A 17,254-nucleotide genomic window follows, 5' to 3' on the forward strand; every position below is an offset into this window, starting at 1 on the left:
TTCTCAGCAGGAAGACTTATAGCCTGGGACGAGTTCTCAACCCTGCTCACCCACTGCCTGATAATAAACTCGGTGTTGTGGGGGTCACAGTGGGGTCACAACCTTGTAGGCTGTGTGGGAGCTAGGTGAGACCTGTAACTGCCAGTTATCCCCCACTTCCTTGGCTACCTGCATGATGCAGCATAGGCAGCCATAATCCCCCTAGGAACATAGTTCCATTGGCCTGAGAACCACACCCCCATCCTCAACAGCAGCCCCAGCAAGCACTGCCAGAGGAGAGTCTGAGCTTAGACATAATCCAACACTTCTCCCACCTGATGGTCTTTCTTTACCCACCCTGGTAGTCAAAGACAAAGGACATAATCTCTTGGGAGCTCTATGGCCCCGCCCACTGCCTGAGAAACCAAGTACCTATCCAGCTGACTCTAGGGCAAGCTCACATCATCCCTATACTACCATAGGTGATGCTTTCTTGAAAGTACCACTTCCTGGCTGGAAGCCAATCAACACAAAACTAGAGCAATAAACAAAAACACCAAGGAAACTCACAGAGTTCACTCCACACCCCTGATATCTGGGGCTGGTATGTAAAGCTGAGAGACCTGAAGATGGATCAGGACATCATGACTCTTTGTAATACTCCCCAGTACCAGACCAACACCTAGCAGCTCTGTTGGATGACTATTTCCAGAAGAGAAATAACAATCACTGCAGTTTGACTTTCAGGAAGCTACAACTCTAGGGGAAGGAGGGAGAGCACCACAGTAAGGGAGCATCCTGTGGCACAAAAGAATCTGAAGAGCAGCACTTGAGTCCCAGATCTTCCCTCTACATAGTCTACCCAAATGAGAAGGAACCGAAAAACATTTCTGGTAATATGACAAAACATGGTTATTTAACATCACCAAAAGATCACATCAGCTCACCAGCAATGGACCCAAACCAAGAAGAAATCTCTGAATTGCCAGAAAAAAGAATTCAGAAGGTTAATTATTAAGCTACTCAAGGAGGCACCAGAGAAAGATGAATAACAACTTAAAGAAATTTTTTAAATGTTACAGTATATGGAAGAAAAAATCCCAGGGAAATATTACCATAAATAAGAAACAATCTCAACTTCTGGTAATGAAGAACACACATAGAGAAATGCAAATACCCTGGAAAGTCTTAGCATTAGAACTGAACAAATAGAAGAAAAAAACTTCAGAGCTTGGAGAAACGGCTTTTGAATTAATCCAATACAACAAAGACAAAGAAAAAATTTTTAAAAATGAATAAAGCCTTCAAGAAATTTGGAATTATGTAAAATGATCAAACCTAAGAATAGGAAGAAGATAAATCTTAACATTTGGAAAACATATTTGAAGGAATAATCAAAAACTTTCCCAGTTTTGCTAGTGATCTAGATATCCAAAAACAAGAAGCTCAAAGGACACCTGGGAAATTCATTGCAAAAAGATCATTGCCTGGGCACATAGTCATCAGGTTATCTAAACTTAAGAAAAAGAGAAGAATCTTAAGAGTTTCAAGGAAAAAGCCTTGGGTAATCTATACAGGAGAATCTATTAGATTAACAGCAGATTTCTCAGCAGATCCCTAAAAGCGAAAAGGGAATGGAGTCCTATCTTTAACCCCCTAAACAAAATAATTATCAGTCAAGAATTTTGGATCCAGTAAAACTAAGCTTCACAAATGAAGGAAAGTCACAGTCTTTTTTAGACAAACAAATTCCGAGAGAATTTGCCACTATCAAGCCAGCATTATAAGAACTGCTAAAAGGAGCACTAGATCTTGAAATAAATCCTTGAAGTACACTAAAAAAGAAGCTCCTTAATGCATAAATCTCCCAGGACCAAAAAACAACCACACAATTAAAAAAAAAAAAAAAAAAAGGTATTCATGCAACAAATAGCATAATTAATAGAATGGTACCTCATATCTCAATACTAATGTTAAATGTAAATGGCCTAAATGCTCCACTTAAAAGATACAGAATGGATAACAATCCACCAATCAAATATATACTGTATTAAAGAGACTCACCTGACGCATAAGAACTCACATAAACTTAAGGTAAATGTGTGGAAAAAGATATTCCATGCAAATATAAACCAAAAGCAAGCAGGAGTAGTTATCAGACAAAACAAAGGTTAAAGCAACAGCAATTAAAAAAAAAAAAAAAAAAAAGGCAAAGAGAGCCATTATGTGATGAAAAAGCTTGTCCAACAGGAAACTATCACAATCCTAAATATAAATGCACCTAACACTCGAATTCTCAAATGTATAAAACATTTACTGCTAGATCTAAGAAATGACATAGACAGCAGCACAATAATAGTGGGGGGCTTCAGTACTCCATGGAGATTACTAGACAGGCAATCAAGACAGAAAGTCAACAAAGAAACAAGGAACTTAAACTATATCCTCGAACAAATGGGGTTAACAGATATGTATGGAACATTCTACCCTACAACTGCAGAGTATTCATTCCATTCATCAGCACATGGAACATTCTCCAAAACAGACCATATGATAGGCCACAAAACAAATCTCAATCAATATAAGAAAATCAAAATTATTTCAAGTACTCTCTCAGACCACAAGAACAAAATTGAAAATTGTTATCTTTTGACTGTGTCCCCACCCAAATCTCATCTTGAATTCCCACATGTGAGAGGCACCCATTGTGAGGTAATTGAATAATAGAGGCCTGTCTTTCCCATGCTGTTCTCAAGATAGCAACTAAGTCTCATGAGATCTGATGATATTATAAGGGGAAGTTTCCCTGTACAAGCTGCTCTCCTCTTTGCCTGCTGCCATCCATGTAAAATGTGACTTGCTCTCCCTTGCCTTCCACCATGATTGTGAAGTTTCCCCAGCTATGTGAAAGTGTAGGTCCAATTAAACCTCTTTTTTTTGTAAATTGCCCAGTCTCAGTATGAAAATGAACTAATACAGTGAATTGGTACCAGTACAGTGGGGTGCTGCTGAAAAAAATACCCAAAAATGTGGAAGTGGCTATGGAACTGGTTAATAGGCAGAGGTTAGAACAGTTTGGAGGGATCAGAAGAAGACAGGAAAATGTGGGAAAGTTTGGAATTTCCTAGAGATTTGTTCAATGGCTTTGACCAAAATGTTGATAATGATATGGACAATGAAATTGAGACTGAGGTGGTCTCAGATGGAAATGAGGAACTTCTTGGAAACTGGAGCAAAGGTGACTCTTGTTATGTTTTAGCAAAGAGACTGGTGGCATTTTGCCTCTGCCCTAGAGATTTGTGTAATTTTGAAATTCAGAAAGATAATTTAGGGTATCTGGCGGAAGAAATTTCTAAGCAGCAAAGCATTCGAGAGGTGACTTGGGTGCTGTTAAAAGCATTCAGTTTTGGGCTGCACATGGTGGCTCATGCCTATAATGTCAGCACTTTGGGAGGCCAAGACAGGTGGATAACCTGAGTTCAGGAGTCTGAGACTAGCTTGGCCAACATGAAGAAACCTCATCTGTACTAAAAATACAAAAATTAGCTGGGCATGGTGATGAGTGCCTGTAATCCCAACTACTCAGGAGGCTGAGGCAGAAAAATTGCCTGAACGTGGGAGGCAGAGGTTGCAGTGAGCAGAGATCATGTCATTGCACTCTAGCCTGTGCAACAATAGTGAAATTCCATCTTTAAAAAAATAATAATAATAAAATAAAGCATTTAGTTTTAAAAGGGAAACAGAACAAAAAAGTTTGGATAATTTGCAGACTGACAATGTGATAGAAAAGAAAATCTCATTTTCTGAGGAGAAAAACCATGTCTGCTGCAGAAATTTGCACACATAATGAGTCGTCGAATGTTAATCACCAGGACAATCGGGAAAATGTCTCCAGGGCATGTCAGAGGTCTTCATGGCAGCCCATCCCATCACATGCCTGGAAGGCTATAAGAAAATGGTTTTGTGGGCCAGGTCCAGGGTCCCCATGCTGTGTGTCATCTAGGGACTAGGTACTCTGCCTCTCAGCTACTCCCGCCATGACTAAAAGGAGCCAAGGTACAACTCAGGCTATTGCTTCAGAAGGTGGAAGCTCCAAGCCTTGGCAGCTTCCACATGCTGTTGAGCCTGTTGGTGCACAGAAGCCAAGAACTGAGGTTTGGGAACCTCCACCTGGATTTCAGAAGGTGTATGGAAATGCCTGGATGCCCAGGCAGAAGTTTACTGCAGGAACAGGGCCCTCATGAAGAACCTCTGCTAAGGAAGTGAGGAAGAGAAACGTAGAGTCAGAGCCCCCATGCAGAGTCCCTACTGGGGCAATGCCTGTTGGAGCTGTGAGAAGAAAGCCACCATTCTCCAGACACTAGAATTGTAGATCCACTGATGGTTTGCACCACGCACCTGGAAAAGCCCCAGACACTCAATACCAGGCCACGAAGGTAGCCAGGAGGGGGGCTATACCCTACGAAGCCACAGGGGTGGAGCTTCCCAAGACCATGGGAACCCACCTCTTGCATCAGTGTAACCTTGATATGAGACATGAAGTCTAAGGAGATTATTTTGGGGCTTAAGATTTGACTGTCCTGCTGGATTTTGGACTTGCACAGGGCTTGTAGCCCTTTGTTTAGGCCAATTTCTCCTATTTGGAATGGCTGTATTTACCCCATGTCTGTACCCCCATTGTATCTAGGAAGTAAATAATTTGCTTTTGATTGTACAGGCTCATAGGCAGAAGGGACTTGCCTTGTCTCAGATGAGACATTGGACTGTGGACTTTTGAGTTAATACTGAAATTATTTAAGACTTTGGGGGACTGTTGTGAAGCCATGATTGGTTTTGAAATGGGAGGACATGAGATTTAGGAGGGGCCAGGAGCAGAATGATATAATTTGGCTGTGTCCCTAACCAAATCTCATCTTGAATTCCCATGTGTTGTGGGATAGACCTGGTGAGAGATAACTGAATAATGGAGGCAGGTCTTTCCCATGCTGTTCTCATGATAGCAAATAAGCCTCATGAGATCTGATGGCATTATAAAGGTCAGTTTCCCTAGAAGGGCTCCTGTCTCTTTGCCTGCCATCATCATTGTAAGATGTGACTCGCTATTCCTTGCCTTCCACCGTAAGTGTGAGGCTTCCCCAGCTATGTGGAGCAGTAAGTCCAATTAAACCTCTTTCTTTTGTAAATTGCCCTGTCTCAGTTATGTCTTTATCAGCAGCATGAAAATAGACTAATATGGGAATCAACTCCAAAAGGAACCCTCAAAACTATGCAAGTACATGAAAATTAAATAACCTGCTCTTAATTGATCATTGGGTCAACAATGAAATCAAGATGGAAATTTAAAAAGTCTTTTAACTGATAATAATGACAAAAACTATCAAAACCTCTGGGAAACAGCAAGAGTGATGAAAAGAGGAGCGTTCATAGCATTAAATGCCTGTATCAGAAAGTCCAAGAGAGCACAAATAGACAATCTAAGGTCACACATCAGGAACTAGAGAAACAAGAACAAACCAAATCCAAATGAAGCTGATGAAAAAAAAATAATCATCAGAGCAGAACTAAATGAAATTGAAAAAAAAAAAAAAGATAAATGAAACAAAAAAACTGGTTCTTTGAAAAGATAAATAAAATTGATAGACCATTAGCAAGATTAACCAAGAATAGAGAAGATCCAACTGAGCTCAATGAAAAACAAAATGGTAGATGTTACAACTGATAGAATAGAAATACAGAAGTTCATTCAAGACTACTATGAGCATATTTACACATATAAGCTAGAAAACCTGGAGGAGATGGATACATTCTTGGAAATATACAACCCTCCTAAATTAAACCAGGAAGAAATAGAAACATTGAACAAACCAATAGCAAGGAGTGAGATTGAAATGGTACTAAAATAAAATTGTCAACAAAAATGTCCAGGACCAGACAGATTCACAGCTGAATTTTATTAGACATTCAAAGAAGAATTGGTACCAATTCTATTGACTCTATTCCATAAGCTAGAGAAAGAAGGAATCCTCCCTAAATCATTGTATGAAGCCAGTATCTCCCTAATACCCAAACCAGGAAAGGATATAACAAAAAAAGAAAACTACACACCAATATCTCTAATGAATATAGATGCAAAAATCCTCAACAAAATACTAGCTAACAGTCTCCAACAGCATATCCAAAAGATAATCCACCATGATCAAATGGACTTAATACCTGAAAAGTGGTGATGTTTTAACATATGTACATCAATAAATGTGATACACCACATAAACAGAATTAAAAACAAAAATCACACGATCATCTCAATAGATGCAGAAACAGCATTTGACAAAATCCAGTGTCCCTTTATGATTAAAACCCTCAGCAAAATCGGCACAGAAGGGACATTCTTTAATGTAATAAAAACCATGTATGACAAACACACAGCCAACATTATACTGAACAGGGAAATGTTGAAAGAATTCCCCCTGAGAACTGGAACAGGACAAGAATGCCCACTTTCACCACTTTCAGGAGTTTTCAGCATAGTACTGGAACTCCTAGCCAGAGCAATCAGACAAGAAAAAGAAATAAAGGGCATCCAAATCAGTAAAGAGGAAGGCAAACTGTCACTGTTTCCTGATAATATGATTGAATTCCTAGAAAACCCTAAAGGCTCATCTAAAAAGCTCTTAGAACAGATAAGAGAACTCAGCAAAGTTTCAGGATACAAAATTCATGTACATGTATCAGTAGCTCTGCTCTACACAAACAGTGACCAACTTGAAAATCAAATCAGGGACTGAACCCCTTTTATAATAGCTAAGTAATATAAAATACTTACGAATATACCTAACCAAGGAGGTGAAAGATTGCTACAAGAAAAACTACAAAACACTGCTGAAAGTAATCATAAATGACACAAACAAATGGAAACACATCTCATGCTCATGTGTGGGTAGAATCAACATTTTGAAAATGAGCACACTGCCAAAAGCGATCTACAAATCCAATGCAATTCCCATCAAAATACCAACATCATTCTTCACAGAACTATAAAGAGCAATCCTAAAATTCATATGAAACCAAAAACAAACCCACATAGCCAGAGCAAGACCAAGCAAAAAGAAAAAATCTGCAGGTATCACACTACATGACTTCAAACAAAAACATAAAGGAGAGAAAGGACATGCTATTCAACAAATAGTGCTGGGGAAATTGGCAAGCCACATGTAGAAGAATGAAACTGGATCCTCACCCCTCACCTCATACAAAAATTGACTCAAAATGGATCAAAGACTTAAATCTAAGACCTGCAGCATAAAAATTCTAGAAGATAACAGTGGGAAAATGTTTCTAGATATTGGCTTAGGCAAAGACTTCATGACCAAGAGCCCAAAAGCAAATGCAACAAAAACAAAGATAAATAGATGGGACTTAGTTAAACCAAAAAACTTCTGCACAGCAAAAGAAGCAATCAGCACAGTAACACAGACAATCCACAGAGTGGAAGAAAATCTTCACAATTTATACATCTGACAAATGACTAATAACCAGAATCTACATGGAACTCAAACAAATCAGGAAGAAAAAAACCAAACAGTTCCATCAAAAAGTGGGCTAAAGACATGAACAGAATTCTCAAAAAAAGATATATAAATGGCCAACAAACATGAAAAATGTTCAACATCACTAATAATCATGGAAATGCAAATCAAAACCACAATACAATACCACCTTACTCCTAAAAGAATGGCCATAATTAAAAAATAAAAAATAATAGATGTTGGCATGGATGCGGTGAAGAAGGAGCACTTTTAGACTGCCAGTGAGAATGTAAACTAGTACAACCACTATGAAAAACAATGTGGAGATTCCTTAAAAAACTAAAAGTAGATCTGCCATTTGATCCAGCAATCTGACTACTGGGTATCTATCCAGAGGAAAAGAAGTCATCATGAGAAAAAAATACTTGCACTCACATGTTTATAGTAGCACAATTTGCAATTACAAAAATGTGGAACTGGCTGAAATGCCCATCAATCAGTGAGTGGATAAAGAAAGTGTGATGTATAAAAGAAAATTGTGTGTGTGTGTGTGTGTGTGTGATATGCACTTGCAATTTTAGGAAAATTCTACATTTTTAATTCACATATGTCTTTTTTATGGGTCTAAGAATCTCACTATAAATGACATATATATATATATGTACATATATACACCCACATGCACACACCCACACACACACCATGGAACACTACTCAGCCCTAAAAAGAAATTAAATAATGGCATTCACAGCAAGTTGGATAGAAATGGAGACCATTATTCTAAGTGAAGTAACTCAGGAATGGAAAACCAAACATCCTATGTTCTCACTCATAAATGGGAGCTAAACTATCAGGATGCAAAGACATAAGAATGATAAAATTGACTTGGGGGCTTTGGGGAAAGGGTGGGAGGGGGTGAAGTATAAAAGGGTATATATTGAGTAGAGTGTACACTGCTTGGGTGATGGGAGCACCAAAATCTCAGAAATCACCACTAAATAAATCATTCATGTAACCAAACATCGCCTGTTCCCCAAAAACCTACTGAAATAAAAACAGTTTTTTAAATAAAAAAAAGCAGATGCTGTTGTCATTGTATAAGGAATTCACTAATGTGGTTAGCATTCTTGATATGATAAAATCCTATCAACTATGCTTATCTAAAAAAACAAAACTATATACACTATTTATGATAAATATGATTAACAAATTTGTAATATTTTAGTCACATTTCTACATTTAGTTTCCCAAGGTTTATAAGTATAAATAAAATACATTAGGAATAACTAAAGAAGTATATACATATTTATATTAGATTTTAATTTTATATATATTTTATATACATGTAGAGAGCATACATGCATATGTTTGTGTGTGTGATATGCACTTGCAATTTTAGGAAAATTCTTCTACATTTTTCATTCACACATGTCTTTTACATGTGTCTAAGAATCTTGTTACAAATGAATTCAAAATAAAAGTAAATTGATTTCTACCTTTGAATAAGGTGGTACTTTTAGTTTTTGACAACTCAGTAAGATCCTGTTTGATATTATTGTTATTTCTTCTGTGAAGTCTAACCATGTGCATGTTAAACACAAAATGAAATAAAATGAATGACTCTCATAGAGTCACAACTAAGAGAATCCTCGAATAAAATTGTGGGCTGTAACTAGACCTTCTTCCTGTCATCTAGAAGGTCGGCTTCTACAGAGTGGCATTAGGAATCAGATGTCTATCTCACTGTTCAGCATGAATACTTTTGTTTCAGGAATATTTCAAAGTAAAGCTAACTGAAAGAAATTTTTGAATCTGAGAAGAGTGCTCCTTGGGACCTTACCTTATAAATTAAGAGAGTTTTTTCTTATTCTTATTGTAGTAACTGGGAGGAAGGAAACATGATAACTATGACAGATTAATGCTATCCATCAAAATTTTATTTTCTCCCTCTTTTTAGGTGAATAGGAGGATTGTGTTTTCCTGCCACCTTTAAATGTGATTATGTGACTGGCTCCAGCCAGTGAAATGTGAGAAGTGAAGCCTGCCAGTTTGGAGCAAGAAGTTTTAAGTGCCAGCACACTGACAATGTGCACTGTTCTTTACTTTTGCAATGGTGATTTCTGTGTTCTAGATAGTGGCTGTTGTGTCATCATCAGGTCCAGAGAGAGAACATGATGACACGGAGCAGAGTTCTGCAGCTTACCCGAAATGGACATGTACAATATCTGAAAAATAAATCATTTTTAACCCTTTGAGCTTTTTGCATGTATTTATTATGGTAACATAACTTAGCATGTCCTGACTGAAGCAATAAAGTATTAAACTAGTGGTTTTAGAAGTATACCATATTATACCATAATCATGACAAGACTGTTAACATTGTGTATAGTAGTTCTTTTCATTTTGAAATTCTTATATTTTCCCACTTATATATTAAATTATTAAATCTATCATCTTACTGAATCCTTACAATGACTTTAAGAAATCAATTAATACTTTTATCCTACTCTTACATTAGAGAAAACAGGGATTTATAGAAATTAAGTAAATTCCTTAATGTCATACAGCAAGTAAGTAGAAGCAGATCTCAAACAGATTTATTTTAAATGGCAAATCTCATACCCTTAAACATTATGTTACATTATCACTCTTATACAATGCCAAAAATCAACAAATAAAAAGCACTAACCAAACATTGAATAGTCAGCAACTAAGTTACTGTTTTATCCATGTGTATCTAGGAACTATGTAAGTGGGAGGTGAGGAAGCGGTAGCTGAAGGATCATACCAAAATGAATATGATAATAAGTCTCATAATGAGCAAGCTGGAGACTGGGACAATGTGGAGAGGAAATTGAATTGAGAGTCAGGGGTATGCACCAGCAGGAAACAGGAAGGAACAAAGCACTGCAGCATGACGTGGTGAACCTGAAGTGGCCCATCTCAGAGAAGACTGGTCACGCTGAAGTGATGAAAACCGTAGTTACATAGTGGGAGAACTTAGGGACATCAAGGGTTCCAGAGTAAAATCAGCCAACAAATGAAAGTATGAGGGCACAAATAGGATAAACTTTATAATCATTGCTGTCAAGAATCCAATATTAGGACATGGTGTATACCTAATGATGTCTGGAATGGATTTGCACTATGGAAACTGTGATAAGCTGGTGAAGGTAATTTGTATTTCTTTCGCACATCTAAACTTCTGCAATGAAATTTAAGAATTCATTTTAGTTATTTACTGTCTGTTGTATTTTCTCTTTATTTATTTTTTTGAGATGGACTCTTGCTCCATCACCCAAGCTGGAGTGCAGTGGCGCGACCTCGGCTCACTATAACCTCCGCCTCCCGGGTTCAAGGAATTCTCCTACCTCAGCCTCCCAAGTAACTCGGATTACAGACGTCTGCCAGCATGCCCAGCTAATTTTTTTTTTTTTTAATTATTTTTAGTGGAGATGGGGTTTCACCATGTTGGTCAGGCTGGTTTCGAACTCCTGACTTCAGGTGATCCACCCGCCTCAGCCTCCCAAAATGCTAGTGCCCGGCTGTTATCTGTTTTATGTATATTATTTACATAGATTATAAAGAAAGTTTGTGGTTATTTTTAGTATAATAATATGAGTAAATATCTTACATTTAGACTTAGTAGAAAATGTCTAAAAATAAATGGGAAAATTTAGATAAATGACACTGAACATGTAGATATTTTAGATAATGATTTGGAAGCAAAGTATATTTCTTAAGACATACTTCCAAACATCAAAGTCGTAAAAACTGAGAGAATCAAAAATGTATACACGTTTGGGTTCTCTGAGACCCACAAATAAAGATATAATTGGATGTGCATTTTTGTCCGTAATATTTCAGGATTGCATATTAACCAGTTCTAAGGTGCAGTGAAGTTTTCTTTTTTAATGCATTGAATTTTAAGAAGTATCACTTTGAAATGATCTATAGGCCACCTAGTATAGTTAGAGAGCAAATAGACGATTTTAGAATTCTTTTTCAAAGCACAGAATTGTAATAAACAATGAATGAAATTATCAAATATTTTCCCAAACATTTTTGCTCAATATATTTAGCAATTAGAGATTTATCATGTGTAAGCTTTATTCCAAATAAAACAAGGATTAGGGAAATGCACAATTAAATAGTCAAATGTTTATTTAAAGATGATTTTCTCGAATCTCCTTTAAATAGGGAACAATTATACTTAAATTGTTATTCTTCTTTTCTTTTCATAAACCTTCTCATTTTCTGTTTGAATTCATAATGATGTGGGGTATTATGATATTAAGGGAAACATTGTGGAACGTTACACAAAGCTTTAGAGTTAAAAAATAAAGCTGAACAACTTTTACTTTTTTGGCTAAAGATTTTGTAGTCATGGTTTATAGTAACATTCACACTGTCTCATCAGTCTTAGGTGATTGAAGATTTATTACTTGGTAGTTTTAATTTTTGTTATTTTTCTTTCATATTATAGGTGGATGTGAAGACTATGATATCATCAAGAAAGACCACCAGCTACCCAAGCCAAACTTCTGAACAGTCTACATTTAAGCTTATGTTGCTTTTTCCATGAACCCCGAAGTACATCGTCAAACTCATCATAGGTAGCTGAATTCTAGCATCTATTACAAGGATCTAATACAAGGATCACTAGTCCAGTCAATAGTGACTGGGGAGGTTAGGGTGAAGACACAAAGCATGAAGGTACAGGTGCAAGTTTATGCTCATGACTACTCTGGAAAACTGACTCTTGGAACAATATCATTTAGACATTCATGAACTAGGTATACAAAAGCAATACAAAGCAACAATTGTTATCTCATAGTATTAAAAAAAGTTGTTTTTTCTATTGAACTTCTCATGAATTTTTATCTAAAATAAAATGCTGTCATGGATTCCTTGCTTACTTTATCCCTAATACTATTTCTGGCTCCTTTGGAATTTCCCAAATCTACCCTTAAATCACAATTTATATTCCACAGCTCAACTCCTTGAGCTATCTGGATCTACCCATAGAAACTACAAACCTAATTCTAAGTTTTTTGAAGATGACACAATTCTAACATATGATATCATATCATAAGTCCTACTAAGACAACCTAAATTATTTTATAGTTGCTGAGAAATGAAGGTACTAAGTTTAAATTCTGTAAGTCTATGAACAGCTGATTTCCTGGACCAGTACCTAATTTTGTCAAACATAAAAAAGTTGCCTGGTTTCTTTCAAGACGATTTAGATTTTCTAGTTTATGTAAGATCTACATCCAAAACTTCCAAAAAGATTCTTTGAATTTGGCTGTCCATTAAAGTGTTGTCCAGTGCCTGCTTTTGCTCTCAATTTGTTATACTTAAACACTGTGTGAAGCATTAAATTAGAATAAGTATAACTCACTTTGATCTCAGTTATGACATTCCTTCCTTTCTGTGTAATACACAACCTGTCTTATGAGTTGCAAACTATATTAACCTTGAATATATCAACATTTTAGCCTAATGTGCCCTTCCAATATTTTCTGATCTGATATGTGCCACCAATCAATACATTTCAGACACTTGTTCATACTCCACAAAGCTGTTAACATGCTAATCTATTCAGTCTATTTTTGTCCTTCACATCTCCTGACATTTTTAACTACTTAAAATAGAGGCATTTTCATCTTAAAGTCTTTATACAGGATTTTATTTCCAATACATCTCTTATACCTTGCCAACATTCTTAAGTATTCAAAAATGAGTTTTTTCTTTCTCGTTTATGAGCATGCCAGAGCATACCCGGTGACGGGGCGAGTGGGGCGGGGATATACTCTAAAACTATGTAGGTCTTCACGTTCTGTAATATTTATTCCTTCTTTAAAAATTTTCTCTACAGGCTTCTCCATGAAATTTCACAGAGTATGAAAATATTTATTTTTACATTTAGTTGGGAAGGGGTCCCCAAGTCATATTCATTATATGAATTTGTCAATATTGTAATCAAAATCTATTCATTACTTTAGACTCTATACAGTGATTTCAAATAAATCATTCATTTAACTAGGCATCTGTACCATTCCTCATTTTAAGGGGTGGTGACAAGGAGTGTAATGACTTGCCTCAAATTATGTAGCTAGAAGGTGTGAAAAGATTCCAACTCAGGAACTCTACTTTCAAATAGTCTGAACTTCCTGTCAGACTATTTGATCCTAACTTCTCACTTCTAGCTTTAACAATATGTCCCAATTTAAAAGATAATAAGAATTATACCACGATGTAGTGATGCTCTAAATTACTTAAAGATTTTGCATTGATACATGAAAAGGGACAGAGGGAGAATGAAAGCCGCGACCTCACTTTCAGGAATGATATAGTGAAAATTATATTTATATTATCTGTTTAATTATGCAGTAGTTGATGAGAGCCAAGTTACCTAAATACTGAAGCTGGAACAAGTTATATTCATTCTAATTATTTCTTGTTTATCCCATCCTGAACAGGAAAAAACAAATACAACCATTTAATCCTTCCCATGCCTCCAGCTTTCACCTGATTATTTTGATCTCACGTACATGCCTGTTAACTCATTTTTTTTTCTTTTGACTGTGTCTTCTATTACAATATGAACTCAGCTGTGATATAATATAAGGCAGATAGAAGTAGCTCAATAGACTGGGCGCCATGGCTCATGCCTGTAATCCCAGCACTTTGGGAGGCCCAGATGGGCAGATCACCTGAGGTCAGGAGTTTGGGACCAGACTGGCCAACATGGTGAAACCCCATCTCTATTAAAAATACAAAAATTAGCAGGGCATGGTGGTGGGCGCTTGTAATCCCAGCTACTCAGGAGGCTGAGGCAGGAGAATTGCTTGAACCCTGGAGGCGGAGATTGCAGTGAGCTGAAATAGTGCCACTGAACTCCCGCCTGGGAGACAGTGAGACTCCATTTCAAAAATAAAAGAAGTAGCTCAATAAACATTATCAAATGAGTTAATAAGATGTTTCATACATCAAAAATCAATCATTTTGTACTAATTCCACTTCTGGTGTAGACAGCCAATTGTAAATATTTTTTATGTTAGAATGGATTAAACTTTCAAGATATGTATTCTCTTCCGATAACCTTTTTAAAGTAGGCCAGAGTACTGTAGAAGACCTTGTATTACTCCAAGTCCAAATAGATAATTTAAGTATGTCTTATTCCTCTAGCAATGTTTGTGCTTGACAGCTATAGTTAAAACTTGAGATTCAGATAAACAAACTGGAAAAAATAAAAAGGAACATATTTAGACAAATTTAAAAACAAAGATATTAAATAACTTCATAGGCTTCCATTGATATGCAGGAAACTACTGATACTAATTACAAATATTTATATAATAATTAATACTTAATAATCTATAGCTATTTACAGGGTAAGTAAAAGTGAACAATTATAATTTACATGAAAGCAATAGTATGATTCTATTTTCTATTTTTATGGAATCAGGTTTCAGAAAGTTAAATAAAATGTGTATGTATTTTTCTGATATTGAAACTATTAATGGTAAAAAGCAATTCTAAATTTGAAATATTAAAATATGTGGATAACACATAATATCACATCAAGTAAAATTTAACATCTTAACAGAGCTAATTAGGATGTAAACATGCTGGACTTAAATATAGGCTCTTTATTCTTCTACCTTTAGTATATTCTAATTAGAAAAGAAATAGTCTAAGACTTACCTTGGAATCCCAGCTCACTTTGAAGGACCTTCTTTATTTGCACTGACAGAATATTTATAACATCAGTTAATATTTACCTCTTTTTGCCTAAAGCCCTAACTGCAAGGCAACTTTGAATGACTCCTAAGTGAGTACTCTGTCATAGCGATCAACTGTGAAGGAGCTTTCACTACTCTAGTTGGCTTTACAAGATCCTCAACAAACAAAATCCAAACAGGAATTAGTCAAATCTTCTGGTTGAAAATTAACATACCAGGCTTGTCTGCAAAGCCACCTAAATTTATATGAGAAAAAGTAGTTGAGGCCAGTTGTAATGAACAGTTTTGGGGTTAGGATGGGTGAATATTATTATCTAGATTTGAAGAATTTTTCTTACATTCATGGATGGAATTTTCAGCCCTTAATTTTTATGACTCCTAGAGGCATTGGCCTTCGTGTAGATTCTACTCTATCACCATTCTTTGCGATTTTCTCTCTCTTATGTAACTTCTCTCTTCATGCTTCAATTTGTAAAAATCTTGATAGATAAAAAGATGATTATGATGCCACATGCCTTACAGAAGTTGAGGACAAAATGAAGGTACTTTCAATTAATATTTTTATCCACAGTACAATGTCATCTTTTATTCTGTGATCCCTTGTGTTCTCATTTTTTCTTTCTGTAGTTCAGCCAGGGGTACCACTCCATTAGATAGCCAGTTACTGCAGTCCAAGAGCTCTGTCTGCATGAAGACTGAAAGTTCAGTCGTCTTCCATGTGTTTCACACATCTCCAGGGAGTATTTTCCTTTTTTTATTCTATCTTCATCTGACTTTGCACCTTTACTCTGAGCTACACTAACTTCAAATAACATGCTATCCCTGTCGTTAAACTACTCTTCCCCATTGTAAACAGAGCTCCTTGTTTGTTTTTCTAAATACCAAAGTATGGTATTAAATAAAACTTTACCTAAAGAGGTGGGAAGAAAAGAAAAGGTAAAATGATAGTCTATCATTGCTTTATAGTGAGGAACCCTGGCTTTCCGCAAAAGTGTCCTTATTAGTTATTTTTCTCCTTACCTGATTTCTTACACAGAAGTTGTCCCCACATGTGGAAACCCCATCAGAGAAGAAAATTCATTTAGCATTATAATTTTTGCCTAGGAAGTTGAAAAACTTTTACATATTATGCAGACTCATTTCTCTAATTTGGCCCAAACTCTCCTTTTCAGAAAGGAAAGTAAGATTGTACCTTTGTATAACCACAGTGTCTAATAAAGTATGTTCCCTAAACAAGAGAATTCTCAAGAGAATACTGCTTTTGTTGAAACATGGTTTTGCTCCTTTACACTAGAATCTGTTAGTAAAGATTCATTCAAATTTTTAAAAGATTAAATCACAACATTACCAGAAACCGAACGTTAAAAGGCCTGTGTAATTAAAACAAATAAAAATATTATCATAAATTCTCACCAGAATATCTACCTTAAATAAAGTTAATTAGAAGCATATAGTTGACTTCTCATTTTCCTTCAGAAAAATGTTTACCAAATGGACGTATTGACCTAAAATGCATTTTCTGTGTCTGCTTCAAGTTCGTTTCTGCAGCCAGTTCTTTCTCAACATGAAGTAAAACTATGTTCAAGCCCAATCCAAAAAAAAAAAAACAAACAAACTTCAGAGCCAAAAATAGTTGTGGACTTTTTCATTCATTAGTTAACTTAAAATCAAATAAATATATAGAGCAGTGTTAGTATGAGGAAATAGGCCTATTTTCCAAAATTGTTTTCAAGAGAAATGTGATGGATAGGAATAAGAGTAATCCTGTGTCTTGCTTTGGTCTTTCTAAGGTAAACCCTTCTCCTGACTCTATTTTTTGTCAACTATGCTAAGTGGATTTATTCTATGGAGTTGAACACAGAGAGACTACGGAAATGAAAGGTTTTACAAAACAGCTACTGCTATCTACCTTCTGGTTCTGAGCAGAAAGACTATTGAATACATATAGAGAAGTATTAGTTTTCAGTCTACTTGAGGGAGAGTAATCTAATGATTCAT

The sequence above is a fragment of the Papio anubis genome, chromosome 5 (assembly GCF_008728515.1).
Source record: "Papio anubis isolate 15944 chromosome 5, Panubis1.0, whole genome shotgun sequence".
Lineage (NCBI taxonomy): Eukaryota > Metazoa > Chordata > Mammalia > Primates > Cercopithecidae > Papio > Papio anubis.